The following is an 18,539-nucleotide window of genomic DNA, read 5'->3' on the forward strand; positions in this document are numbered from 1 at the left end:
TCCCATTGAGCCCTATGGAATGGGGAGTAATGTATTCCGGCCCCTGGCAATGAGGATATACAGGGTCCGCCGAGGTTGTAATGACCCTGTATGTCCCCATTGCCAGAGGGTGGAAAAAAATGCAAGTTTGGCGACAGCCTGCCTGTTTTACCGGCAAGGCTACTGCCGAACTTGTAATGAGGCCTATTGAGTGTACTTGCAAAAAAAGTTAAGAAACAAATTAACAAAACAATATGCATAATTTTAGTACAAAGGCTACAGGCAGAATTCTTATCAGCATTTTCATTATTAACTGCAGTATTTACTAATTTTAATCACTTGTATATTGTGCATGTTTAAAAGTAATGCTATTATTATTTGGATAATAATAAAAGGATTGCAAAAAAAGTTTGACCTAATGCGCTACACCTGATTATCTTCAAGGACAACTGAGCAATGCTCTTATTCTTGGCTAGTATTTTGGCACAGAATTAGACAAAGAAAATGTGCTCAGCATTTTCTTGGTGCACATTCTTTTTTACTGGTTTGCCGCCTGAGCACTGTTTCTTTGCTTAATTGTGTGCCAAGATACTAGCCAAGAGTAAGAGCATTGCTCAGTTTTCCTTTAAGATAATCAGGGTGTAGCACATTAGGTCTATACATTTTTTTAATACTACAATACTATGACCTAGGGCTAGAGTCATTCATATTTGACCACCAATGCATGCTGATAACCCACTTCATCTCATAATTAATAATTCCCTAAAGAACTGAACTGAAGAAACAATCTAGCTATTGAGCTTGATGAATTACTAGCCCCATTATATTTGATCTAGTATGTAATAAAAGGGTATTGAAATTGTGGCAAGCACTCATTCACTATCTGTCCTACAAACCTGCCAACCTTGGAAAATAATTAATGTTTCCAGCCCCCTACATTTTGTCAGTGAAAATGGTTCACTAGCCCAAGTCATGATCCATATCTGAAGGACCCTTTATTTACTTCTGAAAAATCCAGAAACCTGCAGGGTCAGGTGCAGGGCAGAAGTCCATCATGACTCAGGCTCCTAGCTCTGTTGCTTCCCCTTCACAGCCCTGGTTGCATACCACTTGCACATGTTTGCGGAGGGGGAAATCAGATCTCTGTCTCTCTCAGTTGGCTTTCATTCGCAACCAGAGTGTTCAGGAGTCTCGGTGTAGGGCCTGCTGGAAATCTGCCTCATGGGTGTTCGCCTTTCATATTATTTGTGTTTCTGAAATGGGAAGAGAAGAGAATACCAGCATTAAGGGTTAGAGTCATGGGGTGATGCAATTTGATACTGCACATGAACAGACTGTCACATGGGAGGTGACAGGAAACAGGGCCCTGCCAACTGCTACCTCCGCCTCGGGGGTAGGTCAGGCTCTGGATTTCACTCTGGTAGTTCTCCCACCCCAGGCTGAGAGGAGAGCCATCCCCTCTTGACAAGATCGATGTACAGACAGAGAGGAATAGCAAGTTAATTTAGATGACATTAGGAGTACACTTAGGGCAGAATCCGTCAATTTCTGTGCAATGTTTTCTTATGAAAGGAAGTTGGTCATTTAAACTGGGTCACAATTGTTCAACTGTTAATGGAATTGCATTTAAATATGGTGGTGGAATTTCCAAATTATGTATTTGGTTTGTTGAAATAAATTGCATGGAAAGGAATCTGCCTTTGTGATATCTCAGGGTTTTCTTCTGGATGGTGTTGGTGACTGGTTAGAATTGGGAATGCACTAGGCCATACGTTCCTCTTATTTTCAACAGCCCCATAGGATTATGTTACAATGTGACCTATGCTAGGAACTCCCTTTGGCCGTAATCCTCCCTCCATTCAGCAAAGTTAGGTGTCAGTTCTTTAAACCAAATGGGGTGCATGTCACAGGCAATGAGAAAATCCAGTCAGTACTAACTGTGTATGTAATTAGTGTTTGTATATTCTAAGGCTCACACCTACTATATAATCAGTTAACACTTCATTTTGGATTGTGTGGTCTCTGTGATTGGTTCCCTCCTCTTGCTCACGGCCAGAACAAGATAGCTTTTTACTTTGGTTAATTGAGCTCGATATATCACAAGAGGGATGTGTCAGCTACAAACTAGCCCCCTAAGAAGTGAGAAACCATTATTGCACCAGAGTGTTCAAATTTGGAGAATTCTCTACCTACATGTGTGATATTGGTGAACATAATGGCACCCATCCACTTGGTTGTGGTAGTTTCACTGCATTTGGTGAAACAGATGTTTTGCTGTATTTTTCTCAGTGTTTTTAGGGGGGGCGGCAGGTTGGTGTACATTTTTTAATTTTTAGGCTAGTGGTGAGGGCCCAGGACAAGAGTATATAGGCCTGCCCCCATAAAAGAATGTCATGGAAAATGCCGCAAAATTATTGAAGCATTCAGTTGTCTATGATCCAAAAATAATATATTCAGGTGTGTAAGAATATTAAGAATGCACAGATATCCTTTATGTTTCTGCCACTTCATGCATGATGGAATTATTAACATATGCACATTATTTACAAATCATACATTTTGATATGTTACCTATGTATTCATAGGATTTGTGTTTGTAAGCTGAAGTAATTTGTTTTTTCAATGAGATTATTTCTATTGTCATCTTGAATGTTTACCCAATTTAAAGTCATTGTAAATATATATCAGCTGAGCCTCATCTATGTGGACAGGATCATAATCAATAGACAGCATATGTTGTTGGAAAATGTATTTTAGTATTCCTCAATAAAAAGTCCTAATGGACAAGATGCATATTCTTTTTTGCAACATATTTCTCTCCAAGGTTAAGGGTTGATGAACAACTCTATGAATCACCTGCTATCAAAATGCACTTAATGGTTAACCAGACACCCATAAATCACTGGTATGGTTATCTTTCAGATTAGCCTAAAAATGGGAGATCATGGTTTTGGGATAGATTTCCAATATACTGCTAGCATGTATTGTTATTTTTGAAATATGGGAAACAGAGTCTATTGTCTTAGGTACAAACAACTGCTCTACTTATCGTTCCTGTATTTATCTAACTGATACATATGTGGGATCTTGAGATTTATTTTCCTGTGAGTTTAACTAATGGTTGTTTTGCCTGAACGCATATTTGTATGTGAATTTGAGTTCACAGCTTAACAATTCCCCAAATGTCAATGCATAATTATTCATATATGGTGTCCCATGTAACAGAAACATTTGCAATTGAACTAGTCTTTAAGTATAATAGTAATCTGGCACTATGTGGATCAATAAACATATCATATAATTATGCATTGATTGATAATGCATATTTGAACTTTGTAAATAACTTTTAATTCTGTCCTTTTCCTTGTAGACCACTAACATTCACGTTGCACATATGATTATATTGTCTGTTAAACAGTAAAAGATGACAACTACACTTGACATTACAAAAAAGTAGGGCTGGCAGGAAACAGCCAAAACCTTTCGTGTTGAATGGAAAAACGATGATGAGGGTAGGGTGCCCAGCGAGATCTGGCTATCCAAGGCATCACTCTCTCACAATTGTATTTGAAAGTCAGAGAAGAATATACAGAATACCTTATGATACATTACGTGGAGGAGGTCCAGCAGCATCCATTGCATACGACCTTTGAGACTGAATAAAATGTCTCAGATCACCAGGATTACCAAAAGAAGTGGCGTGTCCTTTAAAGGTTATTTTCAAGGATGCAGGATGAACCATTCCATATCTGGCATTACATTGTTTCAAATCTGGCTTTAATGCATGGAGTTCTTTTCTTCTAGCAGCAGTAGAGTTTGCAACATCTTGAGAGAAAAATATATTATTTCCATTCCAGGGAAGGTGTTTAATCAGCTTAACCTTTTTAATTATAAGCTGTACATGTTTGAAATCCAAAAGAGCAGAGATAAGAGTTCTTGAGGAATTTCTAGTATTAGCTAAAGGGCATATATGACCAATCCTATGAGCATGTTTGATGTTGAGTTGCAAGGAAGGGCGCAGATCCAATAACAGGTTGCCTGGTAGCAAGGAGTAGAATAGTATCATCCCTTCAATTCCTTCAGGAAGGCCAACAATGCAAAGGTTATTGCTTCTGTTCCTACTTCCAAGTTTTCTGAGTGTTTTTGAAGCATTTTGACCGAGTTTGTCAAGCTAACAACTCAGTAAGTGGTATCCTCTGCATCACTCACTCTACGCTCTACTTCAGATATCCTAGATTCAAACGCTGACCATTTATCATCCAGAAGTTGCAGTCTGTTGTTAGTTCCTTCCATGAATGGTTTTAAGGCTATAATGTCAGTTAAAATGGCAATCATGTCAGGATCCATACCTTTTTCACTGGGAGTTGGCTATTCACTTTTTTGCCTTTTTAAATATGGTAGCAGTTGTTGAGGCAGAATCTTTGACAAGGTTTTTCTTAGACACAGCCATAATTGTATTGTAGAGGTGACTCTAGCATAATAAGCTTGGGAGGTAAAATATTAGTACCAGATATCACCTCTTAATGTTGCAGACCCTAAAATTAGCAATAAAATGTCAGAGTGAAGCAGCTAAAATTATTCAAATGAGGAAAAAGACATGTTTCGTGCAGTATAAGGAATTATTGCTAGGTAGGTCTGTGAAGATACACCATAAGAACTACCATTCAACACCAACAGCATGTCAGGGAGCAAAACGTGACTTGACTGACTTAACTTGGTCAATGAGATATAATATAGATTTATTTGAAGTACCTGGAGCACTAATATATGATGGTTTAGTAATATTTTCTGCCGTTGACTTTGAATGGTCCGTATTGTGAAAGAAATTAGCCTCCATGAGCAGGTGACGTGCATGCTATGTGTCAGCTGAAGCAGCTGACAGGAACCTCCGCTATGCCACCACACCAGCGTGCTGCTTCACGGTCTTCATACGCTGCCTCCTCCTCACTACAGTCTAACAGCCACACCAAGCCTCTGACATTCTATAGCTCGGCTCACCTTCTCTTCAGAAGCCTTCCGGATGAAAAATAGGTTCGCAAATACGACTTTGAAAAACTTGATATATTATCCAAGTACATCTATGGTCTGTTGTGGGACTAGAAGAAAAGTTAAGCCTCTCAAAGTATGCATAAGTGGCTTCTTTGTTGATTTGATGGAGTCACTTCCTTCGATTATTTGGACTCGGCAATTAATAGGAAGGGAACATGGCGTGATCGATGCATGACATTGAGTTTCATTTTGGCCAGAAATGTAGTAGTAGTGCTGAACGGTACATGTGAAAAAAAGTGGTAGGCTGATACCAACAGCCTTAACTGTGTACAAAGCAAAAGGCAGACAGGCCTGCATTTATGGATCTGAAATATGGGGTTGTTCAGATTACAAATCATCACCTACAGTGAACGAAAACACGTTTTTAAAACAACTGCTAGGACTACCCATGTCAGTGCATAACCTGGCTGTGTTTTATGAGTTAGGCTGGTTACCAATTGAATCACTAATTGCGATGAGACCAGTTTTATGATGACTAAAGTTGCACTCTGACTTGAATTGTCACTCTTCAGAGAAGCACCAAAGGATCTCCTTAGCCAAAGTGAAATATTAAATATCCCATGGTGTTGTGAAATAATCTTTACAACATAAATAAAAGTGCTATGCCCACGATAAAACTGAAACGTTTGGATTTGCATCAGGCGAAGCCTTACGCTAACTGCCCTAATAGTAACCAGGTGTTTCCTGATGTATTCATTAAAATACTCTGCCTGCTACGAACATTATCTTGATTATGCATATAGCTACATTACAAGAAGTATTTTAATAATACTGAGATTTGGTATATTGCCAGTAGTAGAAGTACAAAAAATTAAATTTTGGGTGCTCAAATCTCTGTCAAACATGCAACCAAGCCACAGAAAGCACCCAACACTTTCCTTTTCTATGCCCAGTATAATCAGACATTCAAAATAGACACCTGAAAATATGGCTGAGGAAGAAGGGCATATATACACTACCGGCTGCTATGTATCACTGCAAGCTATTATCAACCCTGTATTGCATTTTTGCAGTCTCCAATAATCTTACATCACCTTGGTCAAGAAGATGAAAGTTTAAAAAAAGTTACATGAATACGTTTTTAAAATGTATCTCTTGTTACATGCAAAATGATACACCTGATTACATTCCGGAAGGAACAACTGTGCTTTTGTATACTTTCGATGATACAATTCCTTAACTTATTTGAAAAAATGTTAGTAGTTTTTAAAGCAAAAACGTTCTTGGTAAAACCAACGATGAAATGTATTGTTTGTTTTGTGTGCTTTGATGAGAAATGTCGAAATAAAGCAGAAAAAGAAAGAAACTTTTATTGCCTCTTCATACACAGAAAATAGAGGCAGATAAAGAATGCTCTTTAACATTTATTTAGCATGTTTGTATATGTATTTTCTTTAGAGATAGAAAAAAATAAATATATACATATATTTCTTTTTATATATATTTTATAGTGCACTGTTTGCCGCATTATAGTTGAGTATCAAGTTCCATAGGAAACCCAAGCATTGAATCGCTAATAACTTTTGTCTTGCATGACAGATGTGACTAATATTTTGCAAACAACATTTTTAAAAAGAGAGAGTTCAAAAATGAGATTAAGACAAAAAAGGGGGAATTTTACAGCTACAGTGAGGTGGGGCGGTAGAAGGTGTGATCGAAGGCTATGGCTACTGGGTTACTTTAAGGAACCAAATGGTGCAATATGGAAAGTGGCCAAAGGTTCTGGCTAGTGAGCCCCAACAAAACCTAGTGGGCAACATGTAAATGGGCCACAACGAAAAGCCATGGCCAGTGTGTGCAAAATAAACCTAGTGGTATGGCCATGACTGAAGGCCAGGGCCAGCAGTCAAGGCCAATGGAAACATATTGGAGCAAAAGGTACAGTGGCCATAGCCACAGGCCTTGGGCACTGGGCATGGCTAAAGACCATGGTTAGTGGTACCGGAAGAAAGCTATTGTGTAAACATGTAAAGAGAACACAGCCAAAAGCTGGGGTCAATGGTCATGGGTGAAGGCCATGGATAGTGAGTGGAAACAAAAAGGTAGTGTTTGAAAAGATAGGCCCTGGCTAGTGGACCCGAACAATAGTTATATTTGGCCATGGCAAAATCCAGTGGCCACCTAATGGGTTTAAAAGAAAGATTTTGGAGGTAACATGTACAGTAGACACAGCCGAAAGCCGTGGCCACCGCCCATGGCCGAAAACCATGGCTACTGGCTCATAAAAAAACTCTGATATAATAAAAGCCTCGAAATTCACTGAAAAAAGGGGTTTGTTGCGTTAAATCTGCTCAGCTTAACTACACTTTACACAGGTTTTTTCAGTGGAGTAAGTCCAATTTACCACAAAAATAAGTTGTATCTTCCGTGGAGTTAACACCTATTTACGAAAATGACTTACGAGCAAAATACAAAAGGTGTAAGTCAATCAAAGGAGTGTATTTCAATGCAGAACTTCTGCCAACGCTGCAAGATACAACAATCCGAATTCACTTAAAAAGGGAAAATTATGCATACAAATACATTGATCAGCCAACACAATTCCATAAAATTAACCACAACTACCATAATCTCCAGTAAGGCCACCAAGATGAATATGGACCCCCAAAAGCCAACGCACATCCCCTAACACACCACAGAACACATATAACATGCATACTGCTACATGTAAGGGATCAAGATTCAACCTCGGACATAGTAACAAGTTTCAGTGTGAAATAGGACCTTTATTTTCAAAATATGAGAGGGGGTAGGGAAATCCTATCTGTCCCTATGTCTATGAAGGGTTTCCCTGCCTAAACAAAACGAATGAACCTCTGTGTCAGGATGTTAAACCAAAGAGCGTCCTCCGTCCTGTGTCCAAAAACGCTAAACTTACCCTTGCAAGCTAAATTTAAACCAATGTGTACAAGGAGATTTCTGTAAAATATGCACTTGTAGGTTTCTTTCAGAGTTTGAAACATAATAGTTCCAAGTGCCAAAACAAAAATGAATTCAAGTTCCACGAGAATAAGGGCTCCTCCCTTCCCCTATGTTTCTTCTGGTCTTTCACTGTCTGTGCAGTACTTCCAGAAAAAATGTGAAATAATGTTCCACTCTTTCAAAGGGATCTCTCCTTGTGTCTCTTTCTAAAAACAATATTTTACTTCACATTCCAAGGGTATGACTTCTTCCTTGAGTTGTTCCACTTATTATGCGTCCGCAGTTTTTAAGGAACATAACTCTTTCCCTTTGTGCCTTCTGTTTTTTCACCATCCAATATGTTCCATAAGGAATAAGCCTTCATTTCAGTCTCTTTTAAACACACAGTCTTCTTGAATCTTCAGTGTATCTGAACTAACCAGTTAAAGGGGTATGGTTCTTCCCTTTTCCTTTCACTGTTCCTCTTTTTACCCCTGAGGTGTTCTCCTGATAGGGTATTGTGACTTTATTACTGACATTGAAAGAGGTATGGGTCTTCCCTTTTTGTATTCGTTCTCACTGTTCCACGGTTTCAGGTTTACTTCTCTTCTTTACTTTCATGCCCGGATATCACAATTCTGTTTTTTGGGTGCAGGTCCCAGACTCGCCCAGTGCCTGGTTTGCTCTCCTGCCAGGATATCACAATTTTGTTTCTTGGGTACGGGTCCCAAACTTGACCAGTGCCTTGTTTACTCTCCTGCCAGGGCTTTATATCCTTTCATGGATGTGAGCCCCAGACTCACCGTTTGCCTGGTTCACTATGCTGCCATGGCTTTTCCATTCTCCACTCACTTTTTCTCTCTTACAAGAAATAATGCTTTTCCAGCACTGGGTCACCAACCCTTCCTCAGCAAAGTTCTTACTGACATCAACTCTTTTTTTTAGATATTGGGTCCCTGACCTTTTCAGAATACTGGTCGTATTCGTATCAATGTCCTTTTCCAAGCATTGGGTTAGTTACCATTTCTCATCAACTTCTCTATTCAGATATTAGGTCACCAACCTTTTCATATCACTGGTTATATTTGTATCAATCTCTCTTTCCAAGTATTGAGACACTGTCCCTTTCTTATCACTGGTTATATTTGTATCAATCTTTCTTTCAAAGATTTGTGTCACCAACCCTTTCTTAAAACTGTTTGTATTTGTATCAGTTTCTCCAATTACTATAACTGGGCTTTCTCGTGCTGTTAATGATATCCGACACTCACTCTCAAGCAGTCCGGTAACTCGCTTGCTCTCTCTGGGTTTACTGGGAAGTTCTGGCATTCCTCACATCCTTCCGTCTTGTTCTCCTTTGGTTTGTTGACTGGGGAGGCGTCCTGTTAGCCGTTTGGCTCCTGCTTTTCCTTTCCTTCTGGCAGCTCAAGCTGCCTATAGCAATAAAGCGGCATTGGCTCACCGTTTCTGGTCATCCTCATTGTTCCATCCCTCTTCTCAGAGCTAAAAAAAGGGGAGGGGGGGAAATAAGGTTGTTGGTCAAGAAAACCTGGTAATTCTTAATCTGGGTCACAATAAGCCATACAGGCATGATTCAAAGGCACATGGGTGTATTTAAAAATAACATCTGAGGGTTTATTTTAATTCAGTGTTTTCCTGCCTCCATGGAGTTTGTCCTCCCCTACATGGTCCGCCCACAGATAGCCACCCGCAGGGTCAGAGTCAGATAGCTTCTGCCTTTCCCTGGCCACATAAGAGAAGGTTCCCTCCAGAGAATCAGTGACAATATTCCTAGATTCTTCACATACATCTTACGTGGAACATATACAATCATGCCAAAAAATGGACACCACCATGCTAAACACACACAAAATGCCACCAAACAATACACACCTGAATACCACACACACAGCTGCAGACCATCACACACACCCACTGACAGCACAACCCATATGATGGTGCACATTACGCCTCACGCCCCGCCATAAAGGCATACAGTGGCACTCCATGCCTTTCAGCACAGAAAATGTATCCCTGTGACCTGGCAATAGCGCTATATTCACATGAATTTCACAATGCTGCCGCAGCTGCCACTACCGCACCCCAGTCGAGGAGGAGGAGATGGAGGGAGTGGGTCTTCCACACCAGGGTCATCATCTTCGGCATGGATACTGACATGCATCGTATCACGCAAGTGATGCCATGTCCACATACCCTCAACCCAGGAGGAACAAAGACAGGTTGCAAACAGATTCTACATGGTGCAAAGATACCCCCGCATCATCAGAACCATTGACTGCACCCATGTGCACTATGCTCCACCAGACGGAAGCATACATTTTCTGGCACCGCTGGCACTCTACCAATGCACAACTGATATGCATTGCCATTGGCCTCTTTGTGGACGTGTATGTCAACTTCCCGTGCTCTGACCACAGCAGACACATCTTTCATGTCTCCACCTTGTGTATGCAGTTGAAAGCCAGACAATACGGGGACATGTGGCTGCAAGGTAAGTACAGAAACTCCCACCATGTCCTACCACACAAGCAACCTCACATACACATGACCATTGCAACGCCTACACGCCATCACTAGATTCATACATGAAGAAACACACAAGGTGCACTGACACCTTTCATGTCCTTCCTCACTCAGTTGATAGCGGTTACCCATTGTGCCCCTAATTAATTCATGACACCCTAGAGGTATGCCACCACTATGCAAGAGGAGAGGTACAATATGACACAAAGGCCACTGGGGGGCATCATTGAGTGTACATAGACCTCCTGAAGTCATGATTCAGATGCCTAGATCACTCGGGTGGGGTGCTCCTTTAAATGCTGCACGTTGTGTGCGACATCTTAGATGCCTGTTTCATCCTGCACACCATTGCAGTGCACAAAGGTGTACATGCTAAAATGGCACCTGACCTCAGGCCACAGCCACAAGCCAGGCCACTGACTAGGGGGTAGCACAGTACAACATCAGCAAGAGTGAGGGAGTGAATGTTCAATAGCTTCTTCAGATGAATGAGCATGCATCTTGAGAGGAACGGTTATGTTATGTTATGTTATGTTAAGTCATTTGTAAAGCGCACCTGGTACCCAAAGGCTGATGGGCGCAGACATACAAACATAAAACAGGCCACACAACAGCTAAACTATTGTCTGTCCATTGTCCCTTTGGGCGGGTTTATGCGAAAAGCAATGTTTTCAATTTCTTTTTAAAGAGTTCTGTTGAGACCAACGTTCTTATTGAGGTTGGAAGGGCATTCCAAGCAATGGGTGCTGCAACTTCAAAAGACCCCTGCCTTGTTTTGTTGGTCTTATGCCGGGGAACACTGAGTGTATTAGAATGATCTGATCTCAGTGACCTTCCCTTGTCCTTCACGATTATAGCTTCCTTCAGATATGATGGCATTGGACCTACAATGCATTTCTGAGTAATGAGCAGAAGTCTAAACTGAATTCTTTCTCTAACCGGCAACCAATGAAGGCTCCTTCTGGCCTCTGATACATGATCTCTCTTACTTAAGCCTTTAACTACTCTCACGGCCCCATTTTGAATCACCTGAAGACGATGAATCTCGGTCTGGGGGATACCCACCAAAAGACTGCATCCATAATCTAATTTTGATCCAATGATGGCTCTAGCCAATGATTCTGAATTTTTTTCAGAAATAAATGGACGAAGATGGCGAAAAAGTTTGAGGAAATATGAGGCTGATGAAACAAGACTGTTCACCTGAGCCCTCATATTTAGGTGTCTATCCAGGCATACGCCCAAGGTCTTAACTTTGGACAAGATTTTGATAGCACAATTGTCCAGGTTGATGTTCTTATATTCTGCTCCTAATTTATCCAATTTACTTGGCGAGCCCACCAACAGAAGTTCAGTTTTGGCACTGTTAAGGGCAAAGCCATTGGATACCATCCAATCTTGAATTTTTAGGTATATTGCATTAATGAGAGCTACATCCTTTTGGTAGGTTCCTGAGATAGGTAGGATGCATTGCGTGTCATCCGCGTAGTTGGCAAACATGATCCCTTCCTCCTCCAGCATCTGAAAGAAGGGGATCATGAAGATGTTATAGAAGCATGCTCACACGCAAGCTCCCTGTGGAACTCCGAACAACAATAACATTGGATCTGCTTCTGCCAATTCACTGGTAACTCTAATTTGCCTATCCTTTAGAAAGGATGATATCCAAAGGATGGCCTCTTCCGAAAAGAACGCATTTTCTCTAAGCCTGGTGGACAAGATCGAATGGTCCACCAGGTCAAAAGCCGCCGAAAGATCCAAGATCATCAGTAAGGCAATCTGACCCTTATCCATGCTCTGAATGAAATGGGATTTAAGGGCTAGGAGTGCTGTTTCCGTGTCATGATTGGCGCGGAATCCTGATTGATAATTATGCAGAATTTGATTCTGTTCCAGGAATGTGGAGATCTGATTATATGCCACCCGATCCAGTATTTTCAAAAGAAAGGCGGTGTTAGTAATGGGCCTATAGTTCAATGGGGTAAGTGGGCAGAGATTAGACTTTTTTAGTAGAGGTGTAATCCATGCATTTTTCAGATTAGCAGGCACTACCTTCGACTCAAATGAAGCATTGACAAATTTTGTGAGAGCTGGTATTAGGGTGGGTAGGCATTCCTTAATTATAATTGCAGAGCATGGATCGCCTTTACAACTTGTGCTCTTAAGTTGACTGATAGATTTTGCCAATTCCTCTTCAGATATAGGCAAAAATCTGAATAAAAGTTGATTTTTGTCTTTAACTCGGAGGTGTGTGATCTTCTCCTGCTGATCTAATATGTTCAGAGAACCTTTTTTAATCTGTATAGTTTCTCTAATCTTGTCCAATTTAGTCGACATTGCTGACTGAATTTCTGTGCACCAAGCCTTATTCTTAATAATCGGGGCTGGTGTGGGTCCTGGCACGTGTGTTTGTTCTTTTAATATTTTAAATAATTCCTTACAGTCTGATTTGGCATTAATGATCCTCTCATTTAGTACTTCCTTTTTGGCTGTTATAACCTCTTTTTTGAAATGAACAGCACTGCTTTTGTACATTTTCAAATTACTATCGGATTTATCCTTGTACCAAGTGTGATAAAGTTTATCTTTCTTAGTTTTTAATTCTGATAGCTCTTTAGAGAACCAATTATTATTATGGTCAGTTTTCTTCGTTTTATTTTTGATGGGGGCAAACTTATCGGTTACTGTTTTAAAAGAATTTATGAACCTATCCGACATAGCGTCTAGATCTCCTAATTTGCCTATGTCGGTGTTCAGAGATTGAGCCCAAGGATGAAGCGTCTCTTTATTCAAATTTTTTCGGTTCCTACTAGTGATGGATACTTTTGGGTGGGAAGATTTGATCCTAAAGGATTCCACCCTGGACTGGAAGCCAATACTAAAATGGTCCGACCAAGGACAAGGTTGCACATCTACATTGGTTACGGAAACATTAAGCGTGGAGATCCAATCCAGAGTATGACCCTTGGAATGTGTGCCCTCACACAAGATGGTGTCCATGATGAAAAGATGACAACTGCCAGGCACAGCCTGCACACAGTTACCTGGCTGAGACACCCATGGAAAACACATATGTGGCTTTGCTAACACATAAGAAGCATGCACGTCTCCGCTCCCACAGCCTCATACAGAACATAAAAGCAATGACCACATACACACAAAGAGCCCCCACACCATTAATGCACATCACCCCAAGGATGAGAGTGGAGGAAGTGGGGAACAATAGCGAGCCATTGCACACAGCAGCACCCACACAATCATGTACCCTGAACACAACCGGAATCTGCATCAGTGTCTCCACATACATCCATGCCACCGCACATGTCCATGCCATACTCACAACAAAGAGCAATAGCCTGTGAAACATTGTGACACAACAACAGTGCATTCAAGCAGGGCATAGCGATGTAACAAAGACGTCTCACTAGCAGACTGATAAATCAGCATTGGCTGTCTTGACATGCTGGTAGTTATGCAGAAATTCCACCCTCCCTCGGTGGAACATCTGCAACCCTTCCACTGACAGTTAGCTGTAAAGGGCAGGAAAGCACTACACCACACACAGCACAAGACACCTACGCTGCAGAGGTTTAATGGGACACAACTGAGATCCACATGGGTGCAATACACATTCAAATGTTGCATGATTGTGGTGTTACTCACGGCCTGAGCCTCATCCAGAATTGTGTTACATGCACGAATGGCCAACCATTGGCACATACTACATCGGGTCTGAATGGACAGGACACCATTGTCAATAGGAGCAGGTGTTGCAAAGTGACCATATGGAGTGACCAAAGCAAACATCCCACCACCCGAAACTTCCCAATTTACAACTGGAACACTGTGAGTGACTAGACCTTGGGATGCACACATGATGGATCCCTGCCTGATGAAGTAACACGAAGCATTGAATGAGATGCTATTGTCGCACCAGAAAGTCTGAAGGCACCCACATCATCTGCTCCATGTTGAGGGGGGTACGGGTGTACAGAATCACAAAGGATTCCACAATTAGTGAGACGGCACTTGCATAGTTGACATGCAGTGACCCTATGACAGTACACATGATGGAGCACAAGGCCATCAACAACAACGGCGAGTGTGAGTCAACCTGACCTAGATCACCGACAGGATCATCGCCAGGCAGGACTGGAAACAGCACAGACTAAAATCCTGTGGATACACTGATGATAATATGATCTGGAACTGCAGGCCCCAACAAGCAGAACATCAGTCACTATCAACGCATTCAAACACACACATCACTGAACTCATGATTTGATTTGATTTGATTTATTAATTTATACATCGCTTTATACCAAGGCGCTGCATCACCAACATTGAGGGTGCTGATAGTGTGGGAAGGTGGTGACATGACAATGATGATTCACATGGCATGCATGCACTGCCTGGCACGGAAGAACAGGGGGAGAGTGCACTACTTGGAACATGGTTGAGTCACCTGAAATGTCCACTCAGACAGAGGCAACAACTCCACCTCACCCATATAAGGTAGTGCTGTACCCCCACCTCCCACTGCAGACAACACCTCCCCCTAAATGCGAGCCTCCCACAACAGAAAAGCACATGTCCAACCCTGCACAAATGTGAACATGAGTGAACCCTGATTACCTGACGTAGGACCCGGACACTGTTCAACTGTCGGAAAGCACCATGACACTTACCAATATACTTCCCCTTGCATGTCCCACAAGGTATGTCACACCTCCCCACAATAGACCTTGCACCCACCACCCCTGCATAGTCACCCAGCATGCATATGAGAGAGCATGCATATTTGCCATCAGATGAGCCTTTCAACCCACAAGGTTGCAGGAAACCAGGCCCTATTCACCTTATCGTTATTAGCTCCATCCCAATTCCCATTGAGCCCTATGGGGGCTTGAATGGGGAATGGTTCTCAGAATGGGGACTTATCGGGTCCTCCAAGGTTGGAATGATCCGGTAAGTGCCTATTTGCGAGAACCCGGACCTGGAATGTGGTAAGGGGGTAGCCATGGTGCTAATAGCACCATGGCTACCTCCTACCTCGTAATGCGGCCCTTAGTCTTAATTTCTGCTGTTTAGGTGATGGACATTATCACAAACTGCTACAAGGACGCTCACCCGCTTCTACTGGACACATCTTGGCATGGGATTGGATTGTGGACATTGTGACTTTCTTTTTAGGGTTTTTTGGAACTTGTGACTTTACTTCTGGATTGATTTGGATTGTTCTCACTCTCACCAGGAAATATTGTGGATCTACAGTGATTTTCTTTTGCTTTAGTTGCGCCCTCGTGCCGCCCAGGTTAGGTCATTCTTCATCCTGCATCACAAAAGAAGAAATCTACACTGCACCAGGCGTTCTTGTTGCACCTTTCCTTCACTCATAGGTAGTCGGCCTGATACTTAAGGATCACAGGTAAAAGTTGGGGGGTGTGTTGTGGTGAAGCGATAATTCATATTTGCATAGATTGTGACCAGTGTACCCACTTTAGCTCTGTTGCTGCCCGCCCTTTTCACCTGAGCCCCTGGTCTGACAGGTCATTTATATTTTCTGCAGACCACTCTCTCTGGGGGAACGTCTCTCCCTGAAGGAGACCCCAAGCGTTTTCGGACGTAAGGGATACGACGAGGGAACCGGTTCCCGACACGTGACCCTGCATACCATGTCTGCTGCCACTCCTGTGCCTCCTCATGCCTCACATGGGCCTCCATCTCTGACAACTCCACCTCTGCCATGTTCCCCCTTGTGTGCATTCTGTGGGTGGGTAACAGCACTGACACGCTGCCCTCATCCTGGGCCATGGAGTCGCAGGCAACAAAGGCTGAAAGAGAGGAGATAGGGGCACATGAGACTATGCACACACCAAGGGAAGTAAAGCACAAAAATGTGGTGCACACATTACATCTGCACAGGCAACAGACACGAGACACATTAGCACATGTAGATACCAAGCCAACGGTATCCTGGTCAGGGGTGCAGTGAACATGCATGAGGCACACACCTTCAGGTAACAATAGGCATGATACAAGTATCATCGATATGCCGCTGTGGCTGATAAGCGGTGAACACCAATAGGGCATATGCAGGGGCTTGAAAATGTGCTCGACCCTCTGGCAGACTCTGGGAAAATCCAGAGTTCCAGGGGGCTGATGTAGGCCCGCAGTGTGGGCCGGGATGGATCCTATGCCCCCCCTTCAGCACCTTCTGTGCCTTCATGCCAGTGACCCGCCTGATGTCGTCCCATCACTTCTTCACCTCTTTTGCATTGTGCTGATAGACTGCCAAGCGTGTTGATGCGGCATGCGATCTTGGCTCAGGACTAGGCCGGTGCTGCCAGCTCAGAATGCAGTATTATGAATCTGATGGTGTCATCACTCCATATCCTCCGTTGACCTGTCCCCATGTGGCCAGGAGACGGCAGCCGCTACCTGATCCTGACCCTGGTGGCAGCTGTATGAGGGAGGATCACATGGGGGAGAAAACCTCTGGGTAAATATCATGGCGCCATCCGATGAGACATGATATCCCCCTTCTTCTTTTGAGGACACTGCATCTCTGCCTAATGCCTTAATGGCATACTGTTACACCACCTCTCATCCACTTAAGACGGATACTGAAGATCTTCTAATGGGAACTGTATGTAAGACATCACAATCTGATTTACCCTGTAAAATTATTGAAAACACCTTTTCACCCTCTAACTATAAGTCATCTACAACTGCCTTACTTTAAAGAACAATTATCCAAACTTTATTTGTAAAACTACCATTCCCATAACTACCAGAAAACTGCAATGTGGAAGATGAACTGAGTAATACAGATCAAGGAAGGCTATGAACACAGGGTGCTCTGTTGTCGTCGTGAGCGCATACCTGTGACCAGGAGATTTAAACAAGTGAAGCAGCTGACAGGGCGGCTCTGCTTGAGATAGAAATCTGCTTCTCTCAGAACAAGCTGAGAGACCATGAGGCTGGAGATAGTGTCATGGAGTGAACTGGCTTGGGAAGCCGAGACAGGGAAGCTGACCCTGAAAAGAAACATGCTGCAGGAGCACCAGAAGCCAATACAGGGCTCCTGGGCATTCACAGGCATTTGAAGGCAGCCTTCGCCTTACCAGAGCCTAAACACACAAAGCAGATGAGCCCAGCAGGGACCAAGGGATGAAGTGAAGCCAAGAAATGGATGCAGCAACAGAAGAGGAAATGCCGACAACCGTTACTGGCTTACCAGGGGAGAAGGAGAATACACCAGCCAGAGCCGGTGAGTGCACCCAGGGGAAGTGGTCACACAGGGCACATTGGCAGCTACACCAACACTGAATGAGTAATAATGAGTAATAATGAAGCATATGTGAGAGAAAGAGAGTATTTACAGAATAGAAGAAAAACACAATGCTTACCAGTTTGTTAGTATATGCGATACACATGTGAAAAAGCAGAAACAAGAGACTTATCAGTTTTGGAGGGGTGCACAGAGCCCACATGGGAAATGCCCTGGCAGGAAAGTGTACCAGGCTAATTGAAAGTGTAAGAAGGATATATAGATATGAGCAAGCACTGGCAGAAGAGTATACCAGGCAGTTACATGTGTGGGCATCTAAGAAAGCCCTGGAAGGAGGGTATACCTGGCCGTTGCAAGTGTGTGCATCTAACAAAACCATGGTAGGAGAGTATGCCAGGCAGTTGCAAATGTGTGCATCTAAGAAAGCCCTGGCAGGAGAGGATACCAGGCAGTTGCAAGTGTGTACATGTCATGACCCTTAACCCTGGCCCTCACTGGCAAGTCAGCCTTCCAGTTAGGGCCAGGTCAAAGTCCTTAAAACCTTATCCAAGATTCTCTTGGAGTCAGTCCTGGCACCAGGCTCATAACCACAATGAAGACCAACATTAGAATGGGACTATTTACTTTGGACTATTTAACTTGGGGGGTTCAGCCAACATGGAGGCACACACATAGCTAAGTTACAAGGAACTGAGCTATGCGGTCTAGTCTTTTGGGTGTGGCAGGCCTGGGACTACTTTCCCTGGACTACTTTGTGGCAGGCCTGGGACTA

General features: G+C 42.7%; 1 protein-coding gene across 3 annotated transcripts in view; it reads left to right on the plus strand.

Moving 5' to 3' along the window:
• The window catches only part of CNTNAP2 (contactin associated protein 2), a 3,301,953-nt gene that overhangs the window by 2,639,010 nt on the left and 644,404 nt on the right, over window positions 1-18,539 (plus strand). The gene's annotated exons all lie outside the window — the stretch shown is intronic.

This window comes from Ambystoma mexicanum, chromosome 2q, assembly GCF_040938575.1.
Source record: "Ambystoma mexicanum isolate Mex_15411 chromosome 2q, UKY_AmexF1_1, whole genome shotgun sequence".
NCBI classification, from domain to species: Eukaryota; Metazoa; Chordata; class Amphibia; order Caudata; family Ambystomatidae; genus Ambystoma; species Ambystoma mexicanum.